Source organism: Trichosurus vulpecula, chromosome 2, assembly GCF_011100635.1.
Source record: "Trichosurus vulpecula isolate mTriVul1 chromosome 2, mTriVul1.pri, whole genome shotgun sequence".
NCBI lineage: Eukaryota > Metazoa > Chordata > Mammalia > Diprotodontia > Phalangeridae > Trichosurus > Trichosurus vulpecula.
In genome coordinates, this window is record NC_050574.1 from 379,059,364 (window position 1) to 379,081,973 (window position 22,610).

The following is a 22,610-nucleotide window of genomic DNA, read 5'->3' on the forward strand; positions in this document are numbered from 1 at the left end:
ACTGAATAGGAGTAGGACGGAGTGTATCTTTTTCTCAGTTGTATATGGCATCTTCACAAAATTGACTGTATATTCGGGCATAAAAACCTCACAAATGCAAAAAAGCAGAAATAGTAAATGTATCCATTTCAGAACATAATGTAATAGAAATTATATTCAGTAAAAAGTCATGAAAGCATTGATTAAAAATGAATTGGAAACAGAATAATTAATTCTAAAGAATGAGTTGGTCAAGGAACAACTCATAGAAACAGTAATTTCAACAACCTATTCATATCAGTAACAAAACCAGCAGAAATCATATGACTGTCTGAACAGCTTTTTGAGAAAACACAACACTCATGGCTATTAAAAACTCTAGAAAACACAGGAAAAAATGGAACTTTCTTTAAAATGATAAGTAGTATTTATCTAAAACCAACACCAACTATTTATAGCAGGATAAGCTAGAAGCCTTCCCAGTAAGATTAGGGGTGAAGCAAGGATGCCCATTATCACCACTATTATTTAGTTTTGTACTAGAAATGCTAGAGCTATTGCAATAATGGAAGAAGAAGAAATTAAAAGAATTAGAATAGGCAGTGAGGTAACAAAACTAATACTCTTTCCAGACAATATGATAGTATATTTAAAGGATCCCAGAGAATCAACTAAAAAACTAGTTAAAATAATTAACAATTTTAGCAAAGTTGCAGTATGTAAAATAAACCCATATAAATCATCAGCATTTCTATGTGTTACCAACATAATCCAGCAGGAAGAGATAGAAAGAGAAATTCCATTTAAAATACAGTATAAAATACTTAGGAGTATAGTTGTCAAGATAAACCCAGAAACCATATGGGCACAGTTATAAAATACTTCACATACATAAACACAGATCTGAACAATTGGAGAAATATTAATTGATCATGGGTAGTCTGAGCCAATACAAGTGACAATTCTGCCCAAATTAATTTACTTATCAAATTCCAAAAAAATATTTTATAGAGTTAGAAAAAAAATAATAAAATTTATCTGGAAGAACAAAAGGTCAAGAATATCAAGGGAACCAATGACAAAAATGTGAAGGAGGGTGGCTTAGCAGTGCCATATCTGAAACTGTATTAATAGCTTTGTTGTTTAGTTAAGTCATGTTTGACTCTGTGTAACCCCATGGACCATAGCATGCCAGACCCTTCTATCCTCCACTGTCTCTTGAAGTATGTTCAAGTTCTTTGTTTCCATGACACTATCCATTTTATCCTCTGCCATCCCCTTTTCCTTTTGCCCTCAATCTTTCCCCACATCACGGTCTTTTCCAGGGAGTCCCATATTCTCATTATATAGCCAACATATTTAAGCTTCAGCTTTAGTATTTGACCTTCCAATAAATAGCCTGAATTAACTTCTTTAAGTATTTACTGATTTGATCTCCTTGCTGTCCAGGGGACTCTCAATCATCAAAACAATCTGGTACTGTCTAAGAGATAGAGTGGTGAATCAGTGGAATAGATTAGGTACACAGTAGTGAATGACAGTAATGTTTGACAAACCCAAAGATCCAAGATTTTGGGACGAGAAATAACTATTTGACAAAAATTGCTGGGAAAACTGGAAAGCACTTTGGCAGAAACTAGGTATGGACCAAAATCTCACACTGTATACTGAGATAAGGTCAACATGGGTATGTGATTTAGACATAAAAGGTGATATAAGTAAATTAGGGGAGCATGGAATTATTTTTCTTATCAGATTTATAGATAAGGGAAGAATTTATGACCAAACAAGAGATAGCATTATGGGATGTAAAATGGATAATTTTGATTACATCAAATTAAAAAGTTCTTGCATGAACAAAACCAATGCACCTAAGATTAGAAGGAAAGCAGAAAGCTGGGAATCAGTCTTTACAACAAGTATCTCTGATAAAGACCTCATTTCTCAAATATATAGAGAATTGTCTAGAATATCAGCCTACAATTGATAAATGGTCAAAAGATATGAACAGGCAATTTTCAGAAGAAAAGATCAAAGCTATCTGTAGTGATATAAAAATTCTCTAAATCACTACTAATTAGAGAAATGCAAATTAAAACAACTCTGAGGTACCACCTCACACCTCTCAGATTGGCTAATATGACAGAAAAGGAGAATGGTGTGGATGTGGAAAAATAGATATTATTGCCAATGTATTATTGGTGGAGTTGTGAACTGATCCAACCATTCTGGAAAGCAATTTGGAACTATGTCTAAAGGGCAAAGAATTGGAAATTGAGGGGGTGCCCATCATTTAGGAAATGGCTAACAAGTTGTGGTATATGATTATGATGGAATACTATTGTACTATATAAATGATGATTAGAATACTTTCAGGAAAAAAAAAACCTGGGAAGACTTATTGTTCTAAAGTGAAATGAGCAGAACCAGGAGAACACTATACACAGTAGCAGTAATATTGTATGATGATCAACTGTGAATAACTTAGTTATTCTTAGTAATACAGCAATCTAAGACAGTTCTGAAGGACTTATAATGAAAAATGCTTTCACCTCCAGAGAAAGAATTGTTGGAGTCTGAATGATAATTTAAGCATAGTTTTTAAACTTTAACATGGCTAATATGGAAATGTTTTGCAAGACTGACATTGTATAATCTGTATCAAATTGCTTACCTTCTCAAGAGGGGTAGAAGGGAAAGAGGGAGAGAATTTAGAACTCAAAATTTTAAAAAGTTTTTGTTTACTTGTAATCAAGAAAAAAAATGTAAAAAAAAGTGATTTGGTCTAGATTTAGTCTAATCTCCTAATTTTGTAGATCAGAAAGTTGTGCCCCAGAGATCACAAAGCTGGTATCAGTCTGTCAGCACGAACTGTTCGTTTATTCACTGAATATAACTTAGATACTAGGAATATAAAAGTTTTTTCTTTGAAAAAATTTGTCTTGGTATCTTTTGGTTTTTATCTCCTTAAAGTCTGATCATATTCTTTCCCCTTCACTTAACCAGTGAGTCATCTCTTGTAAGATTAAAAAAGGAGAAAAAGAAATTCAGCAAAGCTAACCGACATGTAAAACTAGTCTGATAGTATATATGTTGTTCAGTACCATAGTCTCCCACCTACAGATAGGAGAAGGAAGCGTACTTTCTCATTTCTTCTATGAACACTTAGTTGAAGATAAGAGCATGCTGCTCTTGGAGTCGAGAGATTGGTTCCAATATGACCTAGGGGGATTTATTAGCTGTGTTACCGTGTATTGGATATTTACCATATCTGAATATCAGTTTTCTCATCTATAAAAAGAGAATAGTATTATTTAATCTCAGAGTTATTGTGAGGAAAGCATTTTATTTAAATTCAAATTATTATTATCACTAAGGAAACAATCTTAAGTTTCACCTAGTTAAAGGGCTTCTTTTTAGAATTGGACCAGGGAACAAGAGTCCTGTATTTGACCTTAAGTGACTTACTTAATAAAATGGGAATAAGATTTCCTGTCCTTCCCTCCCTATCCCTTATATAATGAACAAAATTACTAAGGGAGGTTGAGGAGGTTATTGAGATAAAGTTTGCATAGAATTTTAAACTCTGCAAAGATAAGTGTTATTAAATAGAAGGTCTTATTATCAAAGAAGTTACCTGTGTTATAATTATGAAACATAGTAGATGTGCATAAGAATTCTAATTACAAAACTGACCCTAATTAAAAGGCTGGGAAGGTTGTGTCATACAATTATTTCATTATTGCTTGCTCTTCATAATGGGAAGGTGAATAATGAGTATCATTTAATATTCCAGAAGCCCTTATTGCTGCTCACAGTGTTTTCTGACGATGAGGATGAATTGAATTTAGGAGAATTTAAGTTCAGATAGACTTACTCTGAAATCATAGAACTAGAAAGGTTTATAAGAGAATTAGTCACCTTTTACTATATAACATGTTATCTGTAATGGTCTTTAGGAAATAAGATTCAGTCATCATACTAACTACTTCACTGACATATTCAGAAGGATCATTCTTTTTCTCCTTTCTTGCAATTTTAGAGCTTTTTAAAAATTCTCAGTAAAAATAAAGAATATTTCTCACCATTGAACTTAAGAATATTCTTTTTAGACACTTAAAAGCTTTGTGTCACTGGGCAAGTCGGTTATTCTGTGGACCTCAGTTTTATCATCTGTAATGTGAGGGAATTAGAGTTCATGGTCTCTGAGGTCCTTTCTAGCTCTAAATATATGATTCTGTATTTTGACCGTGTGAAAGAACCCAGCCAGAGTTACCTCAGACCTTCACAGTAATGCCAGTTGACTTCACTTGTGTGATCTTTAAGAAGGAAAATATTACCGGGTCTTAAGGAAAACAAACTTCCTGATTCTGAATGAATGATTAAAAGTGAGGGTGGGAGGGGGTCAGGGGTGGAGGAGAAAGGAAGAAAAGAACTAGAATCTAAAGGAGTGCCTTAGATTGCCTCTGAGACAATTGGGAAATACCTAAACAAATGGTGTTATATTAATGTCGTGGAATATTATTTTATTGTAAGAAATGACAAAAGAGATGATTTCAAAGAATCTTAAGTAGTATGAAATGATGCAGAGTAAAGTGAGTAGAATCACTAAAACAATTTATACAGAAGCAGCAAAATTTTAAAGAAAAATATCTTTAAAAAGAGGACCTTCTAAATCAGAGGACCTATTATAAGCATGTTAATACTTCTCCTGACAGGTGATGGACTCAAGGTTCAAAAAGAGGTATATAATTTTGAACATGACCACATGTAGATTTATTTTTCTTGACTATGCTTATTTGTTATAAGGGTTTTTTTCTTTCTCTTGATTCATTTAGAATGGATGGGGCATGGCGGAAAAAGAATTAGCAATAATTTTGACTCGTGCACCATCCCTCCCTCCCCCCCCAAAAAAAACCAGGAGAGTCATTGAAACATTTTTAAAATGCATAGAAAAGAATAGAAGAGGGAAATGGAGCCAAGATGGTGGAGTGTTAAAAAGGAGTACAGCTAAAATTATACACATGCGCGCGCGCACACGCACACACACACACACACACACACACACACAGAGTTCCTCAAAACAAATCTAGAAAATGCACTAGACGGAATCCTGATGGGAAAATCTAGAAAAAGTCACAGTGAATCATTTGTCCAACCTACTTCAGCACAGTGCAATAGACAGGAGATAAGGTTAGGCCAGGAGCATACCTGTGAGCCCTCCTGTTCCCAGGGAGGACTGTACACCAGGGCAAGATGAGGTTCCAGACCCATACCAGGGTATCGCCAGACTCATACTTGGGCACTGCAGTGGAGACAGTTGTGAGCTGCCAGCTTTGTCATCCAGTTCTGGGTCATAAATCCAAAGTAAACTGAGAAAGGAGACCTATGAACTGGGGTAGCTTTCCAAAGTAAGGAGGCCCTGGGCAGTGTACTGAGAAAGAAAGAATTTCAGAAGCCAGCAGTAGCAGCCATGTGTCTCAGACCTCAGGTGCGGAGTAGGGTCTTAGTTCCAGTAGCTAGCCTAGCCTGCTGAAAAATAACTAGGGTTAAATCTCAGACCAAAGGGAAGCCTACAAAACTGACACAAACTACAAAAGCAACCAAACTTCCCAGCCATCTGATAGGGGCTGATAGCAGCATTATTCTCTTGATGAGAACCAAACTCAGGTCAGAAACTTACAAAGCTCAGACTAAGAGGGCAACAATTACGCTTTGCCCGCAATTAGACTCTTTTGGGAACACTGAAAGTGTGCAGGTCCCTAACCTGCCCTTGAGATCCTGGAATAACAACACTAAATACCTTGAGAAAGCACGCACAGGACTAGCCAGCATATTCCCTCCAGAAATGCAGCAGAGCCAGCCTTAAGTAGAAATCCGAAATTAAGTAGCTGGAAGAATGAGCAAACGAACAAACAAACAGAATCCAAGCTATAAAGAGCTATTATAGTGGCAAAGAAGCTTAAGACACAAACCCCACAGAAGAGACTCCAAAACATCTACAAACAAACCTTCAGAGAAAAACAGTGCTTGGGGAAAAATTCAACTTTAATTCCTGGAAAAGGGGGAGCAAAAGTAGTGGATGATGCCATTTTCATTTTTTTGGAGTTCAAAGTGGATCTCCTATGCAGGGTAGGAAAAAAAGGACCTGAAGAAGTACCAGAAACACCAGACCCACAGCTTAGATGTACTCCTGTAGTACAGTAAAAGATTGTTCTCCCAATGTGAGGCAGTGATGATGAATAGGACCAGCTCCAAGAATATCAGGGACTTGGTATGGATGATAACACTTCCAATACAGTCACATTTTTTCATCACACTTCAGGGTCGACTGTAGTAAAGTGGCTAAGAGGTCACAAGCCCCTTACATGTAACCTGTTTTGGGATCTGAGTAGATGCTGAGGCTCTCCCAATACCACCTGCTCACTATTCCCTGATTTACTTGCCAAAACCTCCCCCTCCCTGAGGAATATAAGGGGAATGATATCAAATCTTTGCTCCCTTTAGAGGTCTCTTCAGAGAGTCTACCCCTTTACTTCATAGGGGCTAAATTAGGACTCTCCCTCACCTCTATCCAGTGACTCAAAATTACTGCCAAGTCCGTGAGAGACCCTTTTTCTTTTCAATAAATATACATTTACCATAATCATTTATCAACAGTTTCACCTCCCCCATTCTATTAGAAACAAGGTACCTCCCACCAGTACTACCCCTTGGTCCCCCAAATCCCTTCTGGGAAGGACTTGTCCACATGATTCCAGAAGAAAGGAAGCTTGCCATTTGAACAGGACCTCAGTTATTTCTCCAAGGTACATAGGGCACTCTGATGGAGCAAGGACCTTAAGGCCAAGGTTACTTTGTTCTGAGGAAGGAATAAGGAAAGATTAAATGGGGTCAACTGGAATTATGTCCAAAAACAATCTATTATTATCAATTAAATCTTACAGGAGATTGGATCCCAGAAACTCACCTGGAGTGCCCTTCCCCTTCCCAGGGCAGTATTGATTTGTCTGTCACAGGCATGGCTTTGGGGAGGTAGATACTTGTCGACATGGGCAGTAAGGTACCCGATGATGTAACTCTTGATTAGCAGAGCCACTTGGGTTATGTGGGTGATCCAGTAGGTATGAGGAGCCCAGTGGGGCAGGAATAGCTACCTCATCCTTAGGGGTATTATGTAGTCCTGTGCCCAGAACAACTTAGCATCATTACCTCAGTGTCCATATTGGCAATGGGTCCACTCCACTCTCCAGCTTGTGCTGTTTTTGTGATGGCTCCAACCTGGTCGTTTAGTCAGTGATGTTTCTGATGGGTCTCAACCTACCCCACAAACGACTATGTATTGGGAGGTGTCAGCACACTTCCTCCACTGGTTCTGACTCCAAAGGTGAGAACGTGCCAGCCCTGCAGCCTGCAGCACAGCCTTCTGAGAGGACTTGCTGGGAACCTGATTCCCTAGAATGTTTTCTGTTACTGGATTAGTGGCTGCTGAAGGCTAGTTGCATATGCCTTTCTCATAGCAGATGGAATTATCGGCAGAGGGGGAAAATGGTGCCAGTCTATGTTTGGGAAGGGCACTAACACTAGGGAACCCAGGTAAGTGAGATTTGAAGTGAGATTTTTAATCTATTTCCATTTAGCAATAGAAACTTCCTGTGTCCTGTCCATCTTGTTAGAGGAAACATCTTATATCAACCAACCCATAATGAGCAACTCTAGACAAAGGGTGACCGTAGCACCCCATACCATCTCTTCAGTAGTAACTATGGCTCAGTAAAAGGCAAGCAACTGCTTTTCAGAATTGGTATAATGAGTGGCTATTCTGGGGAACTTGGAGCTCTACAAGTCCATTAGTTGTTTATTCTGGCCACTTCTTGATGCCTGCTAAAAGCTTCACTCATCTTTATGTCTTTATGGACTGAGGCCTCTGGAAACATGATTAGGATCATAAGGGCCCAGGAGGAGAGGCTGGGACAATCTGCTTTACATTTTCCAGTGTTCTAGCTTGTTCCGTGGGTGACTTGGTAAGTGTGGGACTTTAGGTGAAGAATGTGGATTCTCTAAAAATGGAATAAAGTCCACTAAGTCTCTAATTTTCTTTCTTAGATGTCAGGAAGCAAATGTTAGCAGCTTATTCCTAACTGGGACTGGAGTCCTCTGGGTTCTCTCAAAACTTGTTTGAGAAGCTGAACCCAGGCTTTTATTAGGGTTGATTTCCTACTCAGATATCCCTGATATAGTGGCCACCATCTGTTTTAGGGCTTCTGACACTGCGGCCTCATGCAGTCTAGTCAGTATTCTGTCATTAATGTGGTAGTGTGCGTTCAGTGTTGTGAGGAAGGCGGCCTCTTTCAAATGTCTGCTCGCCATATGGTGACGGTATGGAGGGTTCAGGAAGGATGGTGAAGATATGTTGGACTCCTTCACAGATGAAAAGAAATTGTTCCTGACTAGGCTTATTCTCACAGCAGCCAGGTAGCACAGTGGATAGAATGCTGGGCCTGGAGTCAGGAAGATCTGAGTTCAAATCCTGCCTCAGACACTTACCAGCTATTTGACCCTCAGAAATCACTTCACCCTGTTTGCCTTAGTTTTCTCATTTATAAAATGAGTTGAAGGAAATGGCAAACCACTCCAGTATCTTTGCCAAGAAAACCCCAAATGGGGTCACAAAGAGTTGGACCTGATTGAGCAACAAGTTTTATTCTCAGAAATAGAGGAAAAAACATTGGTAAGGTTGATGGCCTTATACCAGCCACCTTGAACCTGGGCTACCTGATGTACAACACTGACAAGTGAGATAGGCATGATAACATTGTTCATTTCCCAGGTGCTATCTGCCTTCTTAACAGGTAGCACAGGGTAAGGGGACTTTGTATAACAAGGGGCTCCGGCTTCATTCATCTCCATCATTAAGAGAAGATGTATCTTCCACCCACCCTGGACACTCCTCTTTCTCTTTTTAAATGGTCTTTTACAAAAAATAGTTAATATTTTATTTTCCCCCAATTATATGTAAAAACAAATTTTAACATTCATTTTTAAAACTTTGAGCCCCAAATTTTCTCCCTTCCTCCCCACATCCCTCATTGGCAAGTAATTCAGTATCGGTTATACATGTATAGTCATGCAAAACATGTTTCCATGTTAGTTATGTTGTGAAAGAAAACACAGACCAAAAAAAGGCATCAAGAAAAATAAAGTTAAAAAAATGTATGCTTAAGTCTGTATTCAGACACCATCAGTACTTTGTCTGGGGATGGAGAGCATTTTTCGTCATGAGTTCTTCAGAGTTGTCTTGGATAATTGTATTGTTGAGAATAGCTAAGCCATTCACAGCTGATCATCTTACAATATTGCTGTTACTTTTTACACAATACATTTCACTTTGCATCGGCTCATGTAAGTCTTTCCAGGTTTTTCCGAGAGTATCTTGCTCATCATTTCTTATAGTACAATAGTATTTTATAACAATCACACAGCACAATTTGTTCAGCCATCCCCCAAGTGATGGGAATCCTCTTGGTTTCCAACTCCTTGCCACCAGAAAAGGGCTGCTGTAAATATTTCCGTAGCTATAGGCCCTTCCCCTACCCCCCTTTTTTTTTTGGAGGGAGGAGGGCCAAGGCAGGTCACACAGCTAATAAGTGTCAAGTGTCTGAGGCTGGATTTGAACTCAGGTTCTCCTGACTCCAGGGCTGGTGCTGTATTCACTGCGCCACCTAGCTGCCCCCTTTTGGTTTTTTATCGCTTTTTGAATAGAGACCTAGTAGTGGCACTGCTAGGTCAAAGGGTATGCACAGTTTTATAGCCCTTTGGGCGTAGTTCTAAATTGCTCTAAAGAATGGTTGAATCAGTTCACAAGTCCACCAATGGTGCAGCAATGTCTCACTTTTCCCATATCCCCTCCAACATTTGTCATTCTCCTTTTCTGTCCTGTTAGCCAATCTAATATGTATGAGGTAGTACCTTAGAATTGTTTCGATTTGCATTCTTCCAATCAATAGCAATTTAGAGCACCTTTTTCATATGGCTATAGATAGCTTTGATTACTTTATCCGAAAACTGTTCATATCTCTTGATCATTTATCAATTGGAGATTGGCTCCTATTTTTTTAAATTTGACTCAATTCTTTACATATTTCAGAAATGAGACCTTTATCAGAGAAGTTTGCTTCAAAATTTTTTCACTGTTATTGCTAAATTCAACCATGAGTGATCAGTTCACAAGTCCACCAACCCTGGATAAAAAACAGGGTTGGAATATGATATTCCAGAGGACAAAGGAGCTAGGATTACAACCTACCCAGCAAAACTAAGTATAATCCTTCAGCAGAAAAAATTGACATTTAATGAAAGAAGACTTTCAATCCCTCTGATCTTTTTCTGCTGTTTGCTTATTTTCCAGTCTATTTCTTGACTTTTAAGTCTTCGTTAAAGTGAGACTCTGTTTCCAGGTCAGAGGATGCACTGTCCCAAGCTTCAGAGGTTTTGTGCAGGTGTTTTCAGAGATAATTCTAGGGACCTGTAAATTTTCAGCTCCTCCAAGGTGGTATGATCTAAAGAGAGGTGTTAACTACTCTCCTGCCCTGTGCTCTGGTCTGAGTGCCCACAATCATTCTTTTCTGCTCTGTAACTGTGACAGGGGGCCCTGCTCCACTGTGGCTGCAAACTAACTGAACTAATACCTCTGCCTGAATGGGAACCTGCGCCATGCACCTTAGAAGGACTCCCCATGTATGGAGAGCTCTTGTCCCTGGGAACAGTCCTTTATCTCACTATCCAGTTACCTCACACAGTTTCATATTTGCAGGGCTCTTTCCCCAACTCAATTAGGATGTGAGCCACCTACCTTACCTTACCCTAACTGCAGAAAGAGGCATAGCTTTAATACCTAGCACTCTTAGTTCAGGTTTGATGTTGAAATGAAATGAGACAAGTCATTGAACATTGAGCATTGTAAAGATGTGCACTGAGGATACTTAGCTTCTCTGGGTACAATCTGCCCCTCATTTCCATAGGGAAGTGTATCTGATCAAAGGGGCAGGATAAAGTGACTCATAAACCAGCTTCTGTGAGGCCCTAGAACTAAGAATGGTTTGTACATTTTTATTTATTTTATTTAAAAATGTAAAAACCTTTCTTAACTTGTGAGTGGTACAAAAGCATGCAGTGGGCCAGATTTGGTCCTCAGCAGCCCCTTTCTCAGATGACTAGGAAGGTGTTAGGGAATGCAGGGCCAATCAAGTCCTTCGGGAAGCTTTGTCTTTTAGGTAAAAGCTTCCCCATGTGTGGGTGAGAAGAAAGAATCTGCAACAGGGAATTACTGGTCATATCAATTTTACTTATAGTCCTCATATAATCTATAAGGCTATTTTAAAGGCACATATTTTTACAAATATCACTGAATTAAAATTTAGTACATATATAGGTTGGTACCTGCTAAAATATAAATATGAAATTTCACATTTGTAAGAATGAGAAAAATCAATTTTCAAGTGAAAAATTTCATACCTACACAAGCCTACTTTCTTTACCTGCTTTCATTATAACCATCTTCCATTTTCTCCTTATTTTGTTTTTATTTTAAATTAACAAATAAAAAAATTAATCAGTTCTTCCTTCTATGCCCTTTTCTCCTCCCTATTGAGCAAATCTTTTAAAAAGCATTCCTCCCCTTCCCTCCCCCCCCCCGGCCAAAAAAAGCCTTCAATACATACTTGCACAATCTGGCAAAAACAATTCTGACACTAGCTATGTCTGAAAATATGTCTCTTTCTACCTTTTCAATTAATTATTTTTCTCAGGAAGTAAATAGTGTGTTTCATCTTCATTCTTTTGGAGTTAGATTGGTCAGAGTTTTAAAGTCTTTCAGAATTGTTTTTCTCTATGATGTTATCAGTGTATGGATTGCTCCATTTTTTGGAGCTTATCCTACCTTCCTTATTGCAGCTTCTCTCCTAGCCTGTACCAGTTTCCATATCCCAGTTCCTCTTAGTGCTGGCAGGGATTGCTCCCCTAACCTCTCACCAAGAACCTTTAGGCCCCAGACCTGTTTTCCTGAGTTCAACTGGCTTATCTGACGTGGCTCTTTCACTAGTCTCTGCTGGGGTTTTCTGTCTGTTTTTTTTTTTTAATATAGTTCTAGACTGGCTGAGGGAGCTTATTTCTCTTTCTCTTAGGTTTTCTTTATCACTGCTGTATCTCAGGTCCTTTTCAGATATTTATAGAAATTTGATGAGAGAGCTGGGCATCTCTACAGCCTTTCACTTTGCCATCTTAACCAGAAGTTTCATAGGTATTTTGATGACATGAAGAAAATGATAATTGAAGATTGACCCTATTGGTTTATAGGAATCTTCTAAGGATGGTGATGGTGGGTGTCCTAGTTCTGTGAATGAAGTAAAGAAAACTTGTATGTGCTTAACTGTTTGTATAATATTGTAGGAATGTATTGTACCAAGGAATGTCAATGTGAATATACTGTTAATTTAACCATGAAAATTATGATTATGTATCCAGCAGTAAGCAAAGTCAAGAAAATTCCAAAGGAAGTCAGAGGGCATGATATTAGTTTGTAAGTTCAGTTCTGATTTTTTGTTCGCTTTGGATAAATTTTCATTGACATTTGTGTTTATATCCTGTGATTTGTATGTAGAAGACACTTTACAAAAGTGTATATTTAATTGAATTGCATGAATAAAGCCTCAATGTGAACATCTGTGTTTCTACTGATGAAGTTTAAGAGGTGTACTAATAAATGGGCCTAGCTGTGAATGAATGAATTTAACAGTAGGTGGGACTTTTGGAAACCCTGTAGGGAAGTGAAAATCCACTTGGGCTTAAATATTTTCTAAAAGAATGCTAGCACTCTGCAAAGCACCATTATGTGCCAGAGGTAGAAAACACCTCTTTGGCTTAGTTTAAAACAACAACAGTTAATGGCTTTTTATAACTGCCTAAACCTTTCCTTTCTTGGAGGGTGACCTTTAAAATGGATTTGCCCAAAGAACAATGTGGTGTTCTTAATGAATATTGAGACACCATGACCAGTGAGTTCTTTGCATATACATTCTGTACCCCCTGGGTAATAGTGATATCTAGTACAGGCACAGGTTAGAATATAATTTTCTTTTATATATAATATCAATAATATTGTATTATACATAATATTTATATTATAATAAATCACATTAACATAGATGATTGATATAATGTTGCTAAATTATATAATTATACTTTAATAGAAATATACTTATGATATATAATTTCTTTTTAAAAATAATTCTCATTGGCTGGGTCTGGTAGCATGTACCTATAATGACCTGCTCTTAGGGAGGCTGACGCTTGTAGATCATTTGAATTTGAGTAATAATCTGGTATCTGTACTGATGTATCTGTACTGTGGTGCCAGTATAGTGAATTCCTAGGAGTAATGGTGCTATCAGGCTGCCTAAAGAGGGGCAAAATGGAATGGGTCATATCTTCTGTGCCTGTCAGCATTGCCTCCTGAACTGCTAGCCTGGATGAAATAGAGAGACCCAGGCACACAAAAAAAATAGTACATAGTAATAATAAGTTATCAGTATATGTGGTAATTGGCTTATATGTCCCACTGTTGAGACAAAGGTTTGGAGTTTAATAAGTAAGTCAATAAATTCTTTTTTTATTGATAGCCTTCATAGGAAAACCTACCAGGAAATCTTAAGTCCATATTCCCAATGATTGATCTATATCAGACCGAACTTTGTAAAGAGTTTTCTAGATGCCTTACCAGGAAGTATTAGAGAAGGGTTCTGTGTGTTCCTTTCCCTGTTATTTATTTATTGATGGGGAAGGGGAAGAAAAAAAATGTTTCCAGTCAAAGTAAATGAAGTAAAAAATATGTCTCTAAGCTAACCAGAAGTACTTGTATTTGTGTGAGCGTGTCAGGAACATTGAACTCAAAACTGTGGAAAATGATCTTCACCAGCTTTGTTGTTAGTCTCCTGCCCTTGGTAGAATTGACTGTTACAACTGTCACATGTCAGTCTTTCAAAGTGAGTGCTGTTAATAAGTTAGGATAAGTTATAAAGAGGCTTTAAAATTAGCTAATATTATCATAGTCACCGATTCCTTTTTCAGATATTGGCTGACCTTTAGAAGTTACTGGGATTTGAAAGCTTTTGTGTCCTGATATGCTTACCCCTTAGAAAGCCTTTTAAGGGTTTTGTATATGCATGTACTTGTTTATGGCATATTTAATTGGTTAGATAACTAGTTATTGCTACAAAACCAAATGCTGAAATATATGCTGTTTTCTTTTAAGCCAATGAAATAGCAGTCTCCCAGAAAAGGGACTGCATTATGGATGGAGCCCTTGAAAGCTTCAGAGGTAGGTTTGCTATTGAAATCTAATTTTAAGGAGAAAGAATGTTGGGAATGTTAGGACCTTTGAGAAAAACTTGATTCTTATCCTACTGACAGTGTTGGCACCTTTATTTCTTCCCTTCAGATGCCCTCATTTCTATCCCATCCTTAATATCTTGTCTTTATCTGACCGTCCACACTGTTTTTATCCTTTTTTATATCCTTCTTCCCCTTTGTGAGAGGCTGCACTTGAGTCTGCAATCATTACCTCTGCATCCTTTCCTCTCACTCTCTTCTAAAACCTCTGTAGTTTAGCTTCCAATCTCATTATTGAACTGAAGCTGCTCTCTCCAAGTTGCCAGTTACCTTTTAATTGCCAACTCTGTTGGCTTTTGCATGATCTGTCTGCACACTTTGATCCTACTGATCACTGTCTTCTCCTAGATGGTCTTTCCTGTCTAGATTTTCATGACACTTCTCTCTTCTGGTTCTCCTCCTACCTATCTGATTGCTCCTTCTCAGTCTTTGATGGTTGTTCAGCCAAGTCATGATTACTAATTGTGCATACTCTCCAGGGCTCTGTCCTGGCCTCCCTTCTCTTTTTGTACTATTTTTGTACTATTTTTGTACTATTTCCCTTGTTTTGTCATTTTTACCTTCACAACATCTGTTGTATATGTCTCCTTCTCTCTACTAAGACATCTGCCACACTGGGGTAGGGCAGCATCTCCCCACTTTTCTCCTGGACTATTGTAATAGCTTTCTGTTTGTTTTAAGCTTCAAGTTTCCTTATTTCGATCTATTCTTCATTGAGCTGCCAAAGTGATTTTCCTAAAGCTCTCTGAGCATGTCAGCCCACTATCTGGTAAGCTTCAGTGGCTCCCTATTACCTCCAGGGTCAAATGTAAAATCCTCTGTTTAGCTTTTAAAGTCCTTCACAAATTGGCCCTTTTCTGCCTTTACAATCTTCCTACATACAATTCACTCTTTCTGTGTTCTCTACTCTAGCAACTCTGGTCTTCTTTCTGTTACTCCCTTCATTTCTTTTTTTTTGTCTTTTTTTTTTGTTTATTTAATATTTTTAGTTTTCAGAATTGATTTTCACAACAGTTTGAATTACAAATTTTCTCCCCATTTCTATCCTCCCCCCACTCCAAGATGGCATATATTCTGATTGCCCCATTCCCCAATTAGCCCTCCCTTCTGTCACCCCACTCCCCCCATCCCCTTTTCCCTTACTTTCTTGTAGGGCAAGATAGATTTCTATGCCCAATTGCCTCTATATCTTAGTTCCTAGTTGCATGCAAAAACTTTTTTTTTTAACATCTGCTTTTAAAACTTTGAGTTCCAAATTCTCTGCCCTCTTCCCTCCCTACCCACCATCCCTAAGAAGGCAAGCAATTCCATATAGGCCACATGTGTATCATTATGCAAAACCCTTCCACAATACTCATGTTGTGAAAGACTAACTATATTTTGCTCCTTCCTGTCCTATCCCCCTTTGTTCAGTTTTCTTCCTTGACCCTGTCCCTTTTCAAAAGTGTTTGCTTTTGATTACCTCCTCCCACTTCTGCCCTCCCTTCTATCATCCCCCCTTTTTTATCTCCTTCCTCCTTCTTTCAGTGGGGTAAGATACCCAATTGAGTGTGTATGTTATTCCCTCCTCAGGTCAAATCTGATAAGAGCAAGATTCACTCATTCCCCCTCATCTGCCCCCTCTTCCCTTCCAATGAACTGCTTTTTCTTGCCACTTTTATGCGAGGTAATTTACCCCATTCTGTCTCTCCCTTTCTGCTTCTCTCAATATATTCCTCTCTCATCCCGTAATTTGATTTTTTTTTTAGATATCATCCCTTCTTATTCAACTCAACTTGTGTCCTCTCTCTCTCTCTCTCTCTCTCTCTCTCTCTCTCTCTCTCTCTCTCTATCTATATATATATATATATATATGTATATATGTATATTCCTTTATATATATATATAAATATATATATGTATATTCCTTTCCATACTATATATGTACATTCAGGTCTCATGAATCATACACATCATCTTTCCATGTAGGAATGTAAACAAAACAGTTCAACTTTAGTGAGTCCCTTATGATTTCTCTTTCTTGTTTACCTTTTCATGCTTCCCTTGATTCTTGTGTTTGAAAGTCAAATTTTCTATTCAACTCTGGTCTTTTCACTGAGAAAGCTTGAAAGTCCTCTATTTTATTGAAAATCCATATTTTGCCTTGGAGCATGATACTCAGTTTTGCTGGGTAGGTGATTCTTGGTTTTAATCCTAGCTCCATTGACCTCTGGAATATCATATTCCAAGCCCTTCGATCTCTTAATGTAGAAGCTGCTAGATCTTGTGTTATTCTGATTGTGTTTCCACAATACTCAAATTGTTTCTTTCTGGCTGCTTGCAGTATTTTCTCCTTAATCTGGGAGATTTGGAATTTGGCAACAATGTCCCTAGGAGTTTTCTTTTTGGGATCTTTTTCAGGTGATCAGTGGATTCTTTCAATTTCTATTTTGCCCTGTGGTTCTATAATATCAGGGCAGTTCTCCTTGATAATTTCTTGAAAGATGATATCTAGGCTCTTTTTTTGATCATGGCTTTCAGGTAGTCCAATAATTTTTAAATTATCTCTCCTGGATCTATTTTCCAGGTCAGTGGTTTTTCCAATGAGATATTTTACATTGTCTTCCATTTTTTTATTCCTTTGGTTCTGTTTTATAATATCTTGATTTCTTATCAAGTCACTAGCTTCCACTTGTTTCAATCTAATTTTTAAGGTAGTATTTTCTTCAGTGGTCTTTTGGACCTCCTTTTCCATTTGGCTAATTCTGCCTTTCAAGGCATTCTTCTCCTCACTGGCTTTTTGGAGCTCTTTGGCTATTTGAGTTAGTCTATTTTTAAGGTGTTATTTTCTTCAGTATTTTTTTGTGTTCTCCTTTAGCAAGTCATTGACTTGTTTTTCATGATTTTCTTGCATCACTCTTATTTCTCTTCCCAATTTTTCCTCTACTTCTCTAACTTGCTTTTCCAAATCCTTTTTGAGCTCTTCCATGGCCTGAGACCAGTTCATGTTTTTCTTGGAGGCTTTTGATGTAGGCTCTTTGACTTTGTTGACTTCTTCTGGCTTTATGTTTTGTCACCAAAGAAAGATTCCAATGTCTGAGTCTGAATCTGAGTCCATTTTCACTGCCTGGCTATGTTCCCAGCCAACTTCTTGACCCTTGAGTTTTTCGTTGGAGTATGACTGCTTGTAGAGTATAGAATACTTTGTCCCAGGCTTGAGGGGCTGCGCAGTTGTTTTCAGAGCTTTTTCTACACAGCAAGCTCTGCTACATCAGTGCTTCTTCTCCCCCAAGAACCGCCAACTTTGACCACGACTCAGATCTGAGCAGTCTATGCACTCCTGCTTGGTTTCGCCACTTAATTCCTCCCACCAGGTGGGCCTGGGGTCAGAAGCAGCTGCAGCTGTAGTTCTGTAGCTGCACTACCTCCGCTGCTCCCAGGGTGGTGGCCGAACTGCAGACTCCTTTCGCTCTGTCCCCGCAGTTTTTTCCCACTAACCTTCTCTGTTGTCTTTGGTTTTTGTGGGTTGAAAAGTCTGGTAACTGCCACAGCTCACTGATTTAGGGTGCTAGGGCCTGGCTCCCAGTCTGGTTGGTCCGGGCGCAGCCCGTGCTGGGCTCTGCTCCACTCTACTCCCAGCTCCACATGATAGACCTTACCCAGTGTTTGGAGGGTCCTGGGGGAGAGCTTTAGGCAAGTCCCTGCTTTCCAGCTGCCATCTTGGCTCTGCCCCACCTCCCTTCATTTCTTGACAGTGATGATTCCAACATCACCAGATGCTTTTCTTCTTCACCTTTGCCTCCTAATTTCCCCCATTTCCTTCAAGAACCAGCTCAAATCCCACCTTTTGCAGGAGGTCTTTCATGGTCCCCCTCACTGCCAGTGCCTTGTCTTTGGATTTCCCTCTCATTTATACTATAAATATCTCATTTTGCACATAATTGTTTGCATGTTGTCTTTCCCTCAAGAATGTGAGCTCTTTGGGGTCTGGAACTGTGTGTTTGCTTTTCTTTTTATCCCCAGCACTTGGCATACTACTTGTCAAGTGGTAAAAGCTTGAAATGGCTTATTAATCGATTGAGTTGGTGATATGCCACTGAAGCTCTGGAGAGATAAGGGATGGATAGATAAATCTGTGATGATAACCCAACCCATCAAAGCTGATAAGGTCATCAAATGAAAATAGAGAGAGAGAGAGTAGAGTAGAGGGCACAGAACAGAGCCTTAGAGAACACTTAGAGTTGGAGGTCATGAGATAGATGGAAAAATAATAATAGCTAGCATTTATCCTCCTCTGAGTTTTGCAGAATGCTTTCCAGATGTTACTTCATTTGATTCTCACAACAGCCCTGGGACGTAGGTGTGATTATTATCCCCATTTTTGGATTTGTTTTACTACTGTATCACCTAATAGAATGTAAACTTCTTGAAGAAAGTGACTTTTTCCTTCACCTAGGTAACTGCCTTGAAGTCGTAGTTGAGTGCTTGTTGATTGGTTGTTTAATACACTTTCATTATTTTGCTTGTGCAGTGGGATGACCCCATCCTTTTTGGTCTGCTCTGCATTTAAGGAGGTCTGTTTCTTGGGAATGGCTTACCACATTCTCTTCCAGCCCATTGATTTTCCTTCCAGTTCTTACTAACAGTTTTTATTTCATTTCTGTCTCTTGTTTCACTTTATCTAGGTATCCATGTAATCCCTGTGGAAAATTCTTTTTTTCCCTTGAGTCTCTGCTTACAGTTGTTGCTGAACTACTCTCTTTTTTGGGAGGATTAATTTGAAATAATTTTTTATATCGTGTGGTGTGTTTTCTTTGATTTACTCATCTCTCCAACTGTAGTTCCTGAGTTGGGATTTTGTTTTAGGGCCAGATACTGCCCCTTGCTGAGCTTTTGGGTAGGATGGTTGGTTCTGCTTGTTCTCATCATGGGTCACCTGGGATTTTGTGCTGACTTCCACCTCCCAGGGTTAGGTCCTCCTTCATCGTTGAAGTTCAGGGTCTTCAGGGAATTTTCTGGCATCTCAGAACAGAGAGTTAGGTATTTTATAGCATCTGGGCCTAGGTTTTCCCAGTTTGCCCTTTGGAACTGGGCTAGTCCCAGGCTCCCTGTATCCCAGGGTGACCAAAGTTCCCATCCTCGTGGCTTTCTGATCACCCTGGGGCTTTCTTCGCAAGGGAAAGGGGTAAAGGATTTCTCTATTATTGCTGTTTTTGGATACAGATCATTAGGCTGACTTTGCTAGTGATCTCCCTTCCTGTTGCTCTCAGGGTTCTGGTTGACTCTCTTGCAGGTTACATTAGATTTCTCATTAGTGTCATTAGACTTCTCAATCATTATTTGGTTTGGCGCAAACTTCAGGGTTTTGCTAGAGTAAGTATGGTAGAATGGGGCAGTGGGAAAATGGGCCTCTGGTTCAGGCAGGCATCTTGGCTGGAAGTATGAACCTATTTTTTTAGGCTTAGGTAATCTACTTCTGACCATGAGGGGAAGTATTCTCACCTGTCTTTGGTAAAAATGAATTCTTCTAACCTTCCTGTCTGAGATTTAGAACTTTGAACCATACTGGATTTCATTTATTTAACTTTTTTCTGTGCCCTGACACAATCTTTTTAGGAAACTTTGCATATTGTAATATGAGTACTTCTTTTCAATCTTTGGGAATTTTTGTTTTTGAAAACAGATAATTAAAATAAGTTTTTATTTTAGAGAGTTCAAGCCTCAGTACAATGATTTAGGCAAACACAAAGGAGTCTCTCATGTGCAGAATAGGGAGGCTCTGAAAATTGGTGGTAAAATGTGTGGTGAAGACAATGTGTTCATTTTATGAATCAGGTGCTAATTCTTTTGTTGTGAGTATTCTAAAATGGCCAAATTGAAAGAAAAAATCCCATGCCAGTATTAATAATTCAGGAAGCTGTATTTCTTTCTGTTAAATATATATTTATGTTAAACATAGCTTCATGAATTATTATATCATGTAGCCCTTTCAAAATAAAAGCCCATGTCAAATAAAGACAGACTTGTTAGTAGCCAGTTTATAATTTCTGTCTTTGTTGAGAAAGTTTAGTGGCATACTTGGTTTGGAGGCCATTGTGTGTATTCATCAGTCATTCATTTGGGTTTCCTTGGCCGTATCTGGAGGGCAGAAACTGTTCTATTTTTGTATTCATGTCCCCATTACTTAGCACAGTTCCTACTCATAGTTCCTGAACCTTCCATTTTTAATGTCTTGGGCTCTCCTCTCTCCCTCCCTCCATCTTGAATCAGTGTTGTATACACACACACATACACACACACACACACACACATACACACATTTCTTGATTGTAAACTTCTCAAGGGCAGTGACTTTTACTTTTATTGTTGTATTCCCAGGGCCTAGAATAGTGCCTGATAATAAACACTTAATAAATGCTTATAGGTTGATTGATTCAGAACCTGTGCCCTCTAGTTAGACACAATGCTTGTTATCTTTGCTGGGGAGACCAGGAAGCAGAGATGATGAGGGAGAGTATTCCAGGCACAGGGAATCTGGAGATGAAATGTCTTGTGAGAGGAACAGCAAGGAGGCCAGTGTCGCTGGATCCCAGAGAACTCAGATTGGGTATTAGGTTTGTGTTGGTGAGAGCAAGTGAGGGATCTAAGGTGATACCTAGCTTACTAACTTGGGTGACTGGGAGAATGGAGAGGGCTTGAGATGATATACAGATGTTAATTGAAGCCATGGGAGCTATGAGATCACCAAGTGAAACAGCATAAAGGAAGATGAGAAGAGGGCCCAGGACAGAGCCTGTTGGGTACCTGTATTTAGTGAGAGCATGGCCTGAATGAAGATCTAGCAAAAGAGACAGAGAAGGAGAGGTCAGGGAGAGAGGAGGAGAACTGGGAGAAAGCAATGTCATGAACATCTAGGGAGAAAAAGGTATTGAGGAGAAGAGAGTGACTCACAGGGACAAAAGGCTGCAAAGAGGTCAGGAAGGATGAAAACTGAGAAAAGGCCATTTGATTTGTAAATTAAGAAATGATTAGGAATTTCACAGAGAGTAGTTTCAGTTGAATGATGAGGTCGAACTATAGAAGAGTCAAAAAGAAAGAGGAGGAAAGTGGAGGCACTGATGTAGACAGCTTTCTCAAGGAGTTTAGCTGCAAAAAGGAGAAGAGGAGATGGAATGATAGCTAGCAACAGTGGACAGTCCAAAGGAGTGTTTTGTTGGTAGCAGTAAGGAAGCAGCCAGCAGCAGCAGTAATCTTACTGAGCCCCAGAGAGCAGTGGCAGGGCCTAGTAGCTGCAGTGCAGTAGTACGGTGCAGGCCTCCTGCATTGCTGTTCCAGCCCAGAGCAGGATCTCAGGCCCTTAGAGTGGCAATTGACTCTGGAAGAGCATATAGCAGGCAGATATGGGGCAGACAGCAGCAGACAGAGGGCCCAGCTGTCAGCCCTAGTGGTATCAGGAGAACTGCAGATCATCTTCCACCAGTAGCTGCATCCCAGCAGCAAAGGAATAGGCATTGGAAAATACAGTGGCAAAAGGCCAGGCCTAATGTAGCCCATTGCTTACTTCAGTGTAAAATTAACTGGCTCCTTTACATTTTCTGCCAGTATATTACCAATTGGTTGTTGTGCAACTCCTCCCCTGGGATGGCTTAGAGGAACATGGGTAGAATTATTGGGAGGGTGCTTGCTTTTTGACAATAAAAGATGTGAAAGTGCTTACCCAGTTCCATAGAAAGGTTGCAATCCCCATGAAGCCTCTAAAGGGGTGAAGATTTTGCATTCTCTTCCCCCACCCCCTTGTTCCCCTGGGGCACCCAGGAAGGAATGATCCTGGCTGGCAAACCAAGAAACACTAAGTTGATGGTGGCATAAGGCAGTTCTCCCTAACCTCTGATGATCAGTGAGTATGCATCCTTTTTATTGTAACTGTGATATTCCTGGTGCTGTTTCTGCTAATGGTCTTTTTTACATGGAGAAAACCACTATCAATTCTAGTCATATCACTTACCACATAGACCTGATTGTTTAGATCTAGGACTCGGTGCTTCCTGGTACTCTCCCAGATTCAATCAGGCCTTCTGGAAACTGCTATGTTGCTTTGTTTTTGCTGTTTCTGTTTTCGTTTTTTACTTCCTCCTTTTTTTGTTGTTCATTCTTTCAGTTGTATCTAACTCTTTGTGACCCCATTTAGATTTTCTTGGCAGAGATAC

The 22,610-nt window shown here is 39.1% G+C and overlaps 1 protein-coding gene across 4 annotated transcripts in view; it reads left to right on the forward strand.

The window, feature by feature from the left end:
* AGPAT3 (1-acylglycerol-3-phosphate O-acyltransferase 3) overlaps positions 1-22,610 on the forward strand; it is a 189,195-nt gene that overhangs the window by 82,259 nt on the left and 84,326 nt on the right. The window contains exon 1 of one of the 4 annotated variants that reach the window (XM_036745908.1): positions 14,339-14,353. The exons of the other annotated variants lie outside the window; for them this stretch is intronic. The gene's annotated coding sequence lies outside the window, so the exon portion shown is untranslated. Of the gene's footprint in view, positions 1-14,338; positions 14,354-22,610 lie in introns of those variants that run through there. 4 annotated transcript variants of the gene reach the window in all.